This window comes from Colias philodice, chromosome 11 (genome assembly GCF_061535455.1).
Source record: "Colias philodice isolate Cphi_HAF_F1 chromosome 11, ilColPhil1 Martin Lab GWU primary, whole genome shotgun sequence".
In the NCBI taxonomy this organism is placed as follows: domain Eukaryota; kingdom Metazoa; phylum Arthropoda; class Insecta; order Lepidoptera; family Pieridae; genus Colias; species Colias philodice.
In genome coordinates this window covers 1662336-1673916 of record NC_143096.1, presented here as the reverse complement: position 1 = coordinate 1673916, position 11581 = coordinate 1662336, and the positions used below count along the sequence as shown (strand labels likewise).

Here is an 11581-nt window from a genome sequence, read left to right as displayed (position 1 = left end):
AAATATATAGTTTGTAAAAAACAACTTAACATCAACGATTAGAATTTAGAACCATTATAACGCGATGGTAAATTGAAACCACAGCTGTTATCCATAGCCGCTGTAATTCAAAGGAAAACCGCTAAGGCTGTTATGAAAAACGCTTACGTCACACATGACACGGTGGCTGAAGAGCTTATCTTTACATTTTACATTATAATCAACCAGTTGTATTCTGGCTTACGGAGGGAGAGCACGTGCGTCGCCACGGTAACTTCGCGAGGTTTACGAGAGTTCGAATCGAAATCGCGCAATAAAAATTAAACATACCTATACTCTCATTTGAATATATTTGCTATGTGTTTGTGAAGTGATTCGTGCGAATATTTCAAGGTAAATATACCGGCATTTTATGATTACGAGATTGTGTACGGTTTGTAGAACCATAAAATATAATGCGAATTAAAACTTTTTGCTAGCATTGTAGAATAATAAGATTTTTAATTAAATGGATGTTTCTGTAACGCATTGTTTAATTACTAAGAATGAAGACCAATAAAATTTAAAATAAAAATGTAGAGTCAGTGGGTCGACGAATTAATTAATTGAATTAAATTATAATAATCATCAAATCTAAAAGAGTAAAAGGTTAAATTGATCTTGCATATTTTAATAGTATTGTATCTTGTATATTTTATTACATATATATTCGACTGTAATATTGTCTCGCAAAATAATATTGGAACAATTTTTTCAGTAACATAAACCATTATTTTGGGATGTAAGAAGTTACTGGTTTATGAATTCCTGCAAGGAATGATGGCTGACCTACTTGTAATAAATACAATAAAAATAAAATAATTACGTCTTTACCTCCAAAGACGACATTGAACTTTCTGGATTTTATAGTTAAAGGAATTCCAGGCACTTGAGCAAAATAAAATGAGAAAATTACAATGTATGTAGACATCTCCCGCGTCGCGCAAATCATGATAAAACCAGTATATCCAGAAATTCAGGGACTTTTGCGAGCTTCGGACTTTGACGGTCTAAACCTTTATAAAGTACATTTTTCTCTTTTAAATTTATAGGTAGAGATAAACATAAAAATATCGAAAAAATATGTAATTTGTAAAAATTACCTCACTAACCATTGATTTAATACAATGAAATTACTTTCTTTATTCTTCAAGAATATAGTAAGTCAATTGACTCTATTTATTTTTGTCTTTTCTTTTATTATAAGAACTGTTAGACTAATTTGACCTTGCTCTTTATATATCAAACTCGATCTTAGTTTATAAAAATAGCTAGATTTGCAAAAATGTTATCTAGATATACGATTGTATTAATAAAACATGCAAAAGTGTAAATTAATATTAATTTTGTCTGTTTTGCTTCGGACAACTTGAAAAACTTTCGTATTTTATTTTAACTGTAGAGTCGAGAAATTTTATGTATTCTACTACTTCCGAAATCTCTCAACTTTTCGATTGGCAATTAAATTATATAAAGAAAAATCAATATGGCTAATGGCTATGTATAAAAATATTTAGCTTATTGCTCTATGAACTCGTTACACGAATAACAAATGTATTATAAAAGAATGAATGAAGAATGCAATTAAAATAAACAATAAAAGACCAACTTTACGATCATATTATAATCATGTTTGTTTCTAAGAATCGGCATTCTAATGGTAAGTTATTTGAGAACCGCCCATAACTCTCGATGGTTGCTTTGGTTTCCGTTCAAATTAAACCTTTGTTTTCTTAATTAATTTCTTTCTACGAAAACATACAGAGGTATTTCATGAATATAATTTACATAACAGAAGGAATATAAGGTATGCGAAAAAGCTGATAGATGTACTTATTAATTTATTTTCGAACTAATCACTCGTCCTATCTCCGGCCGGACTCACGCAGGATTTACTAATAATGTAAGCTACATCTCTTAGAGAAAAATCATTTAAATCAGTCTAGACGTACTATTTGAGCCTACAAGCAAACAAATAAAAAAACTTCCCTCTTTATAATGGGTAGATGATTTATTAGTTGTCACCACCAGATCAAAAAACCAGAAAATCAGATTAACAGTCGTATACAGTCAGCATACACGAAAATATCAAATAGATTCTGAATTGTATTGTAATTAAAAGAAAGATAGAAAGAGAGTCAGAATACAGAATGCTTCATAGAGAATGGGGGAAGAATCTTCGTCGTGTTTTGGAACGTCGATAAAAATATCCGTGAATGCTCTAGCAGTCTGGAGTGAGAGTACCTATAGGAGACTAGAAAATTTACTAGAGTTTTTAAGCTATTGCATAGCTTCTATCGCGAGCCTTGAGCGCGGGGACCGAATCGAGAAATTTCGTAACGAAAAATCCTCACGCCCCCCACTCCGACGGGCGCGGAGCTTGGCTTGAAGGCATAGCATGCCATAGCTTTACCGCGGCAGTCCCCGAGTGCTACACGTCTTTTTTTTTAAATAACATCTATCTGGGTATAATGTAGGAAAAGCATATTTAAATATTCATGAATTTATACGAGAACAAAAATAATAATCTAGCAGAGGTCACAATCTTTTATTTATACCTACATAAATAGATTCGTATATTCAATATTCATCCATTTTATACTGATTGAATTAATTATTATGTTAATAGATTATTAAAATCGTTGTCATTCATATAATCGTGTCTGGTGGTTTTAAATAATATAAAGATTTTATCAATTTATGTATATTTGTATGTTATATCTTCTTCAATATTGTGAGAAAAACTCAGCCCTCAAAAGTTCATTCAGTTGATGGTAATCAAGAAAGCATAACAGCGAAAGATTCTAAAGTTTTTAAAAGATTATTTTTGAGTAAATCAATATTATTCCAAAATAAAATCCATAATCATTACTCAAAAAATAAGTTATTTTACAGCACTTTTACTCATTGGTACTACTCATTCATCTCTGCTTATTGAATCTTTCCAACCGCTCCTACAATCAGATACAATTGTGCAAGTACGTAGAAATTACATTATACGATAGAAATTACAGTTCCTTGTACGGATAGAATATAAATCTGTGAGTCTGTTCAACTGTACACCGTTATGTATTTCACAAACGAAACGTAGGCGTGTAACAAAACGCCAAGCAAAATATGACATCCGATAGAAATGTTTTTCGCGATTCAATTGTGTTGTGACTGACAATGATTTAGGGTGCACTCACACACATCAGTCACCGTCAAGTCACCGATGACTGATCGGTGACGGTTTGTGTACGTATCCACAAACACCAGTCACCGTCATGTTGTCCGTCAGTCACGTCGCCGGTTTGACTGAATCATTGAACACATACATCAGGTTAGTCAGTGATTAGACGTGTGTCACGCTAGAGAACATGTAGCAATTATTGACGGTAGCACGACGCTGACTGAACTGAGACGTGACGGCACCGGGTGAGTGGGGATAAAAGTATGATACATGTATGGAAAGATTATTTGACGTGCCTGACCGGTGACGTCACTGATAGATTTCGTGCCGGCGACTGTCGTGTGGGAACAGAGTCATACTAGAACTATTGATACATATTTTTTTTTAATCCTGTCCGGTGACGTGCCGTGACGGTGACTGATGTGTGTGAGTGCACCCTAATTCGGTTACAAGTATGATATATTAGTGTATAATTCACTCAATAACATCTGTTTAACGGTAGATGATGTCAGCAGTTTTTAAATAGGCTAAATTAGTTTTAATGGCGATTTGTTTAAAGTAGGTGCTGACCTATTTTAACGTAACAATCTCTACTTATTAAATTTAACATGCTAGTGACAAGATAATTTAAATCAGTATTTATCTCGGCAGAGTAAATTTTCATAAGAATTGCGGTGGCTGACGATGATATTAAAATAAATAAATGTGTACTTTTATTTCAACGAAGATTCAGATAAAAAAGCTTCACATGGATCGTTATATTTAGAAATATAATAAGTACCTACCTACTAGATATTTATAAATTCAGCCTTGACATAACACAGAATATATTCTTATTATTTACTAATTTATTACCTTTTTTATTAGTAAATAATTTATAAATAAGGTAATAAAAAGAAGAAATCTATAAATTAGCTATTGTAATCGTCAAACTTGATAACTTTTTGCATATTTCGCAAGGTCTACTAATCAGGCTATTCCTGCACATGTCCACACCAATATAAAAAAAAATGTTCATAAATTATCTATTTATAGCTTTGACAGCAATAAATTAAATATTTATATAATCTCATTTGACTAGGAATTGATGCATTTTTAATTTAAAATGTTCTAGAATATCTAATTTCGTTTCGTCGCGGTTCAGAAATCTCATGCTTTCCCATTTCAAACTCCATTGGTTCGTGAAATGACCAAAATAAAAGTTGGTCAAGTGCGAGTCGGACTTGTGAAGCTAAGAGTTCCGTACATATAGGCGAGTAAGAGTAACTACAAAAAATTTGGTCACCTCGCCAATTTATTACCCTCTATTTATTATTATTTTTTTATCGACAGAAACACCATCTCTGAAAATTCCAACTTTCTAACTATGTATCACGGTTCATGAGATACCAGCCTGGTGCCTGACGGACAGCGAAGTCTGAATCCCGTTTTACTTTTCGGGTACGGAACCCCAAAAAAACGGTCAATTAGATTGAACAGAGCTGTCGCAGTAATTGATTTATGGCATTGATTTATTTCACATTTACGAAGCTGACAGTGAGACTCTAATGTCGGATATTGTGGGAATGTGTTCGGGGAACAGCGGAATGAACTAGTTTTTGCTGTTCAAAATTGTGGAAGAAATTGAGTTCAAAATGCTAAGTTATTTAGCATTTTCTGCATTGTATTAGGATACGTCTTACTTTTTGGAACAAGGATGTAATGGAAATGATTAGAGCTTTAGCGATAATGTGCGCTTTATTTATCAAAACAATTTGTATTTATTTTATGTTAGTAGGTGAGACCTTGTTACGACAAATGCCTAAAATTAGCACTCCTAAAAGTTTTAAATTATTCCTCGCAGCTAAGGTGCAAAAACTTACTCATATACCCAAAATATACATGCACACATTCTTGCACACACTGGCAAATCGTATAATTATTATAGACATTTTGGGGGGCGATGTTACTCGCGTCCGTAGGTTTTAACTCTCGATTCCCTACACGTGTCCCCCGGGTTGTGCCAAACGAGTAACCGAACATTCTGGTGGAAGACAGTTGTCCCGGCTAGTTACCACCCACCCAACAAAGCCTTGCCGCCAAGCGATTCGTCGTGTTCCGGCATGATGTTGGGTGAAGCCCTTCTGGTGAATGGTTGGGTCCGAACAGTAGCTTTGCATTTAAGAACCGAATCCAGTGCAGCAGTGCTTTTCTGCATCTGGCGTCTAGTCTTGGAGGGTAGCGGGATCCGAAGAAACGGTTTACCGCTGGCCGACCGCAGGTTGTAGGGGGCCCAATTAGCGGGTTAGCCACCCGTGAAAGGCTGCCCCGCCGCCTGTGTATAATCCCGAGTTGGCTCCAACGTGCCGGTTGGCGACCGGATGAGAGGACCCGTTGGCAATATTCGGGGGGTTTCGGGCGTCCCCGCAGTCTCCAAACTAGACCCCATCAATGTAGATCCTGCCTGCATTCGGGTGGTTCTATATGCAAAGCCTCGTTCAACTACCAACAGTTCCCGCCTATTCACTCTACCAAACAAATAAAAGTAAAGATGAAAAAGTCTCATAAAGGAAATAAGGTTTTACAGCGGCTGCACTTCCTCTCTTTCAAAGTGCACCTCACCAACATCCGAGGCTTGCACTCTAATCTACTTTCAGTCCATCACCATCTTGAGACAGAGAAGCCGCATCTACTATTCCTTACGGAGACGCAAATTAAGAACCCCGCTGATGCAACATACCTGAAGTATCCAGGCTATTCTATTGAATACAATTTCAAGCCAAAAGCCGGAGTTTGTGTTTATGTTCGCGATGATATTTGCCTTTTGCGTCTTCGTCAACTTGAAGAGCCCAGTTTTTCAGTCCTGTGGTCGATGGTGGACATGGGCACTCATAAAATTATATATGCCTGTGTATATCGATCGCACAGTGGTGACTTTGAGACAACTAGGTTACTTAACTACCTCAGTGAAGCTGCTGATGTGATTGGAAGTCGGTACCCTGACGCAGAATTGGTCTTTCTGGGAGACTTTAACGCCTGTCACGCCGAATGGCTATTTCCATTCCAAAAGACCGACCATGCGGGTAGAGAAACTTTCAACCTTGCGCTGACTCATAACCTCTCCCAGCTGGTTCAAGAAGCGACACGTGTTCCTGACATCGAAGACCACACAGCAAACTGCCTCGACCTTCTGTTAACAACAGATCCAGACAGACACTCAATATCAGTCTCTGCACCTTTAGGATCATCTGACCACTGTCTGGTGAAGACTGTATCGAACTATCCTCCTCCAGACACTACCACCAGTTATAAGCGGAGAGTATGGAAATACAAGTTAGCAGATTGGGAAGAGATGCGTCACTTTTTTGCAAGTTATCCATGGCGACAAGTCTGCTTCTCGTCGGCCGATCCTTCCAGCTGCGCGGATAATGTCTTTGATGTTATTCGTCAGGGAATGGAGTATTATATCCCTTTCTCAGACGTTAACTTCGATGGCAAAGCTAAACCTTGGTTTAACTCCGACTGCATCACCGCAGAGAAACGGAAGTTCTTAGCTTATAAAGCCTGGGTCGATGCTCGACTACGCAAAGCTCCAGATCTGCGCTCGAAAAAGAGGGCATTTAATAAGGCCGCCAAATACTACAAAAAGGTGCTCAAAAAAGCCCGATTCGACCGAATTGAGAGTATTGGCAAGAAACTGATATCCTACCCTTCAGGTAGTAAGGCTTTTTGGTCTCTTGCCAAGATTGTCGAGTCAAACTTCTGTCGTCCTTCACTGCCACCGTTACTTAAGTCTGATGGTTCGTTGGCACATAGCGCGAAGGAAAAAGCCGATTTACTGGCATCACTTTTTGCAAATAATTCAATAAATCAAATAATTCGCGTCTAGATTCTGGTAATAAATGTCCACCAATAATTCCCCATTGTGGCTCATATATGTCTAACATACATATAACACAAAAGACAGTTCTTAAAACCCTTCGTAATCTAGACGTGAATAAAGCCAGCGGACCGGATGGCTTGCCTGCGGTAGTATTTAAGAACTGTGCACCAGAGTTGTCTCCTGTCCTCACACGCCTTTTCCGCTTATCTTTAAAATCCGGAATAGTTCCCAAGAGTTGGAAAGTGGCAAACGTTCAACCTGTACCCAAAAAAGGTAATCGTGCTGAACCCACGAACTATCGGCCAATATCAATAACCTCCGTACTCTCTAAGATTATGGAGCGTATATTGAATGAACAACTTCTCGAACACCTAGAAGCCAACGACCTCCTCAGCGACCGCCAATACGGCTTTCGCAAAAAGAGGTCGACTGGCGATCTTCTAGCGCACGCTACACACCAATGGGGCGAAGCCTTGGAGAATCATGGAGAGGCGTTGGCCGTCTCTCTAGACATCTCCAAGGCATTTGATAAGGTTTGGCATGCTGGCTTACTGAACAAGCTTCCAGCGTACGGTATTCCCCATGTCCTTTGTGCTTGGATAGAAGATTTTCTGAAAGAACGCACGATACGTGTCATTATTGATGGTTGTTCATCAGATGAAATGACTATTAATGCCGGTGTTCCTCAGGGATCCGTCCTCTCTGCAACTTTATTTCTTCTGCACATAAACGACCTTCTCAAACCCAACATGTTCGGATATGCAGATGATACTACTGTTGTGGAGAGGTATCTGTCCAATGCCCAAGCATCCCAAATCATCACCAAATCCGAGCGGCAGGCTATGGTTGCGCGTATGAACTCAGCCTTACAGGATGTCGCTAGTTGGGGCGACGCTAATCTGGTAGAGTTTAACGCGAAAAAAACACAAGCGTGTTTTTTCACTGCCAAACGGACTTCTCTCCATCTAACTCCATCTTTCTGTGATGTACCGATCTCATTAACTGACAGCCTTGATCTACTTGGTGTATCGATTTCTGCAAATCTCAATTTCGGACAATTCATCGAGTCCAAAGCCCATATAGCAGCCAAAAAAACTTGGAATACTTGCTAAAGTGAGACAATACTTCACACCGGAACAGCTTCTAAAACTTTATCAAGCCCAAGTTCGGTCGTGTGTGGAGTATTGTAGTCATCTTTGGGCGGGTTCCGCCAAAACTCACCTTGGAGCTTTGGACTCCATCGAGCGACGAGCTTGCAGAATTATTGCCGATCCCTCGTTGATTCGTCGTAACCTTCAAAGTTTAGATCACCACCGACAAGTTGCATGTCTGTCGGTCTTCTATAGAATACATTTCGGTGAATGTGCGTATGAACTCCACCACCTTATTCCACCTTCTCCATTTCTTTATCGAACATCCAGGCGTGGAATGGGGTTCCATCCCTTCACAGTCGATATACCGCACACACGCACTCAGCGTTATGCGAATTCATTTTTCATTCGAACTGCAAAGGTGTGGAATTCTCTTCCATCGTCAGTATTCCCGGACCATTATAATCTGCAGCTCTTCAAGTCTAGAGTGAATAGGCTTCTTCTAGGCAGACGTGCTCCTTCATAGATCACATCACCGCTTTACATCAGGCGGGATAGTGGTCAAACGCCTGCCTATCATGTATAAAAAAAAAAAAAAAAAAAAAAAAAAGACAGGGATTATTAAAGTAGAACTATAATAAATTGCTCCTAATAATAATAAAATAAGACAATGAAACAATCCATATTTTAGAAGGAAAAATTCGCTAAATTGAACCAAACAAAAACTTTAATATATCAAAGACACAACACGTCACCCCAGCGCATGCGCATCTGACAGATGCTCGTTTTTTCTATCACCTCGTAAATCTCGTTCATTGATCATCGTGATTGTGGCTTTGTGAATGGATACCACGTGCGCACAGATATGGACTTTCGATCTGGGGCTCTGGACGTTGTTTACATCTTTTAATTTAATAAAATAACTACTTTAGGTTTACTTTCTTATATTATGTAGTTAGCTCGTAAATGCTCATACTTAGGAGTGTTCGGTTCAGTTGTTGATGTTGGGATTAATTTTACTTTTGATTCTTAAATTTTCAGATAAGTATTCATAAATGCAATTGAAGTTGTGATGAAATCATGCCAATCGGTAAATGTATCTAGTAGTTAAAAATCACAGGATTTGTATAGATTTATGTGCGAAAACTCCGATCCACTCAACAAATTTTACACTGTCGTAAAATTTGCGCAACTAGTTTTTATAAAGCTTTTAGTTTTATTGATGGTTTAACTGGTTTATTTAATTATCAATCCAATAACAAAAGCACGTTATATGTAGTACATACTAACTTTTATCATGGATTAATATTAAATGTTATATCGGTTTCGTATTTACAATTTAACAACCAAACATAACTAATCATAAACAATACATCATAAGACGTTATTATGTATGTGTTTTAAGTACATCAATCTTAAGCATTTAGTTATTCGTTGTTTCATATTTTAATCTAACGTTTCGAACGCCGCGGCCGTTTACTTATATCGACGTTCACTGTTAGTATAAAAAATCAAGTTACTCTATTAAATCCGGCCCTGTAAACACACATGAATACATTCCGTGTGATATTGTTAATGACACAAAATATCACTTTTCGACACTTTTGTCACCGACATCCGCTGTGGCCCTTTTCTACCCTGATATATATGATATATCATATAACAGTTTATCAAGACCAAAATTGGACGCACATGTTTGTCGAATAAATTTTGTGGGCGACGATGTGTTTACGTGTTATTGTAACCAACGTGGCCTTTGTAGTTGCCGAAGAATTACTGAAAATATTTAGACGAGAATGTTTACATAGTGCAATAGCTGTGGTACTCGGTATTGGTCGCGAGTCAAATAGTTTCTTTCGATCTTGTATGATGCTTTGTCTCTAGAGCTTTTATATATTAATTTATAATTAAAGTGATTGGGATAAAAAAAAAACAATTGGAACAACACATTATTTTACCTTATATATCCGATGTATTAACTGCAATTTTAACTGCCCTTTAAAATCTATAAAAAAAATAAATAAGATCGACTGAAAACTAGCACATTACAGGTTTAATTAATTTCATAATTTGACAAGAAGAAATTAAAAAAAGTACACCTTTCTAGCTTTACTTAACCTAACCAGTTTAACTCACGTATACCCTAATCGATGCAGCATTCATAATTGCAAAATGGGTCAGACAATTACGTCTCTGGGATCTCACAATGCGATCTGTAAATCAATTGCTGGCGTCTGCGGAGTAATTCTCTTAACACCACCTATGTGCAGGCCAATTAGCTTTATGCACATACATCAGATACAATCCAATTTGATCGTTAAATCCACATGATAAAGCTCAAATTGTTACGTCAAATTGATTAAGGAGGTGGACAATATTATGATCTGATCTCTATAATACTGTGATAAGGTCCAAAGAAAAGGCGTCAGTACAGAACAATGAAAGTTTGTTTGAAAATAATAAAATGTAAATACCCTTCATTGGTTTATTGATACTCGTACGGCCTTTGAACTTTTGAAACAATGTCTCCGGAGACGTTACAAGTGGTATGTTGAAAGGAATTTACGCTCTGTGTGGCTTCAATAGCACTTCCACGAATAATTGGCCTTAATATAAATTGCTTATAAGAGTAGATATTAATATTTAATTTGGCCGAAAACTTCCATTACGTTTGCTCAGAATAAGAATATATTAAGTTAGTAAGGATTTGTACTAAAAAATGATTAAAATTTTCTACATAAACGCATGTATTTAAATTGCAAATCCATCAAATCGGCTATTTCATGTCCAAACGCATAAACTTTACGAAGCTTTAAAAACCGCACAGGCAAAACACACAAGCTATGTAAATTGTGGACGAAAGGAAATAAAAGCCAGGATGTATTCTGTGACCACTGACCGCATACCTCAGATTTCGGTCAACTTACCTCCATAAATAGCGAGTTTAAGACCACAGAACAATACCGACTGGCTGGTCACGACTTCCCATTGTTATTTGGCAATAAAACTTCAAAGGACACATATGTTTCTTCTGTGCTTCTTTTTGGGACTCCGAGTTCGTCGTTTTAGCTGAATTCTTGACCTATAACTTAAGGGATTTGCATATTCTGCTCTGTCTATTATAGAATAGATAGCAGAAACAAATGGTGTCAGAAAAATAATATTTATGTTAATGTCGAAAAAAATTTTTTTAGGGAATATCAAACATTCGCGACAACAATAAAAAAGACGTGTGGCACTCGGGGACTGCCGCGGTAAAGCTATTGCATAGCATGCCTTCAAGCCACACCTCCGTGCCCGTCGGAGTGGGGAGCGTGAGGTTTTTCGTTACGCAATTTGTAGATTCGGTCCCCGCGCTCAAGGCCCGCGATAGAAGCTATGCAATAGCTTAAAAACAGCGATATTAATAAATGATAGTTGATGTGTGGTTGATGATAA

At 37.4% G+C, this 11581-nt stretch overlaps 1 protein-coding gene across 1 annotated transcript in view; it reads left to right on the top strand.

Moving 5' to 3' along the window:
- Positions 1 to 224: 224 nt before the first annotated feature.
- The window catches only part of LOC149484360 (uncharacterized), a 100581-nt gene continuing 89224 nt past the window's right edge, over positions 225 to 11581 (top strand). The window contains exon 1 of the mRNA XM_089700515.1: positions 225 to 372. The gene's annotated coding sequence lies outside the window, so the exon portion shown is untranslated. The remainder of the gene's footprint in view (positions 373 to 11581) is intronic.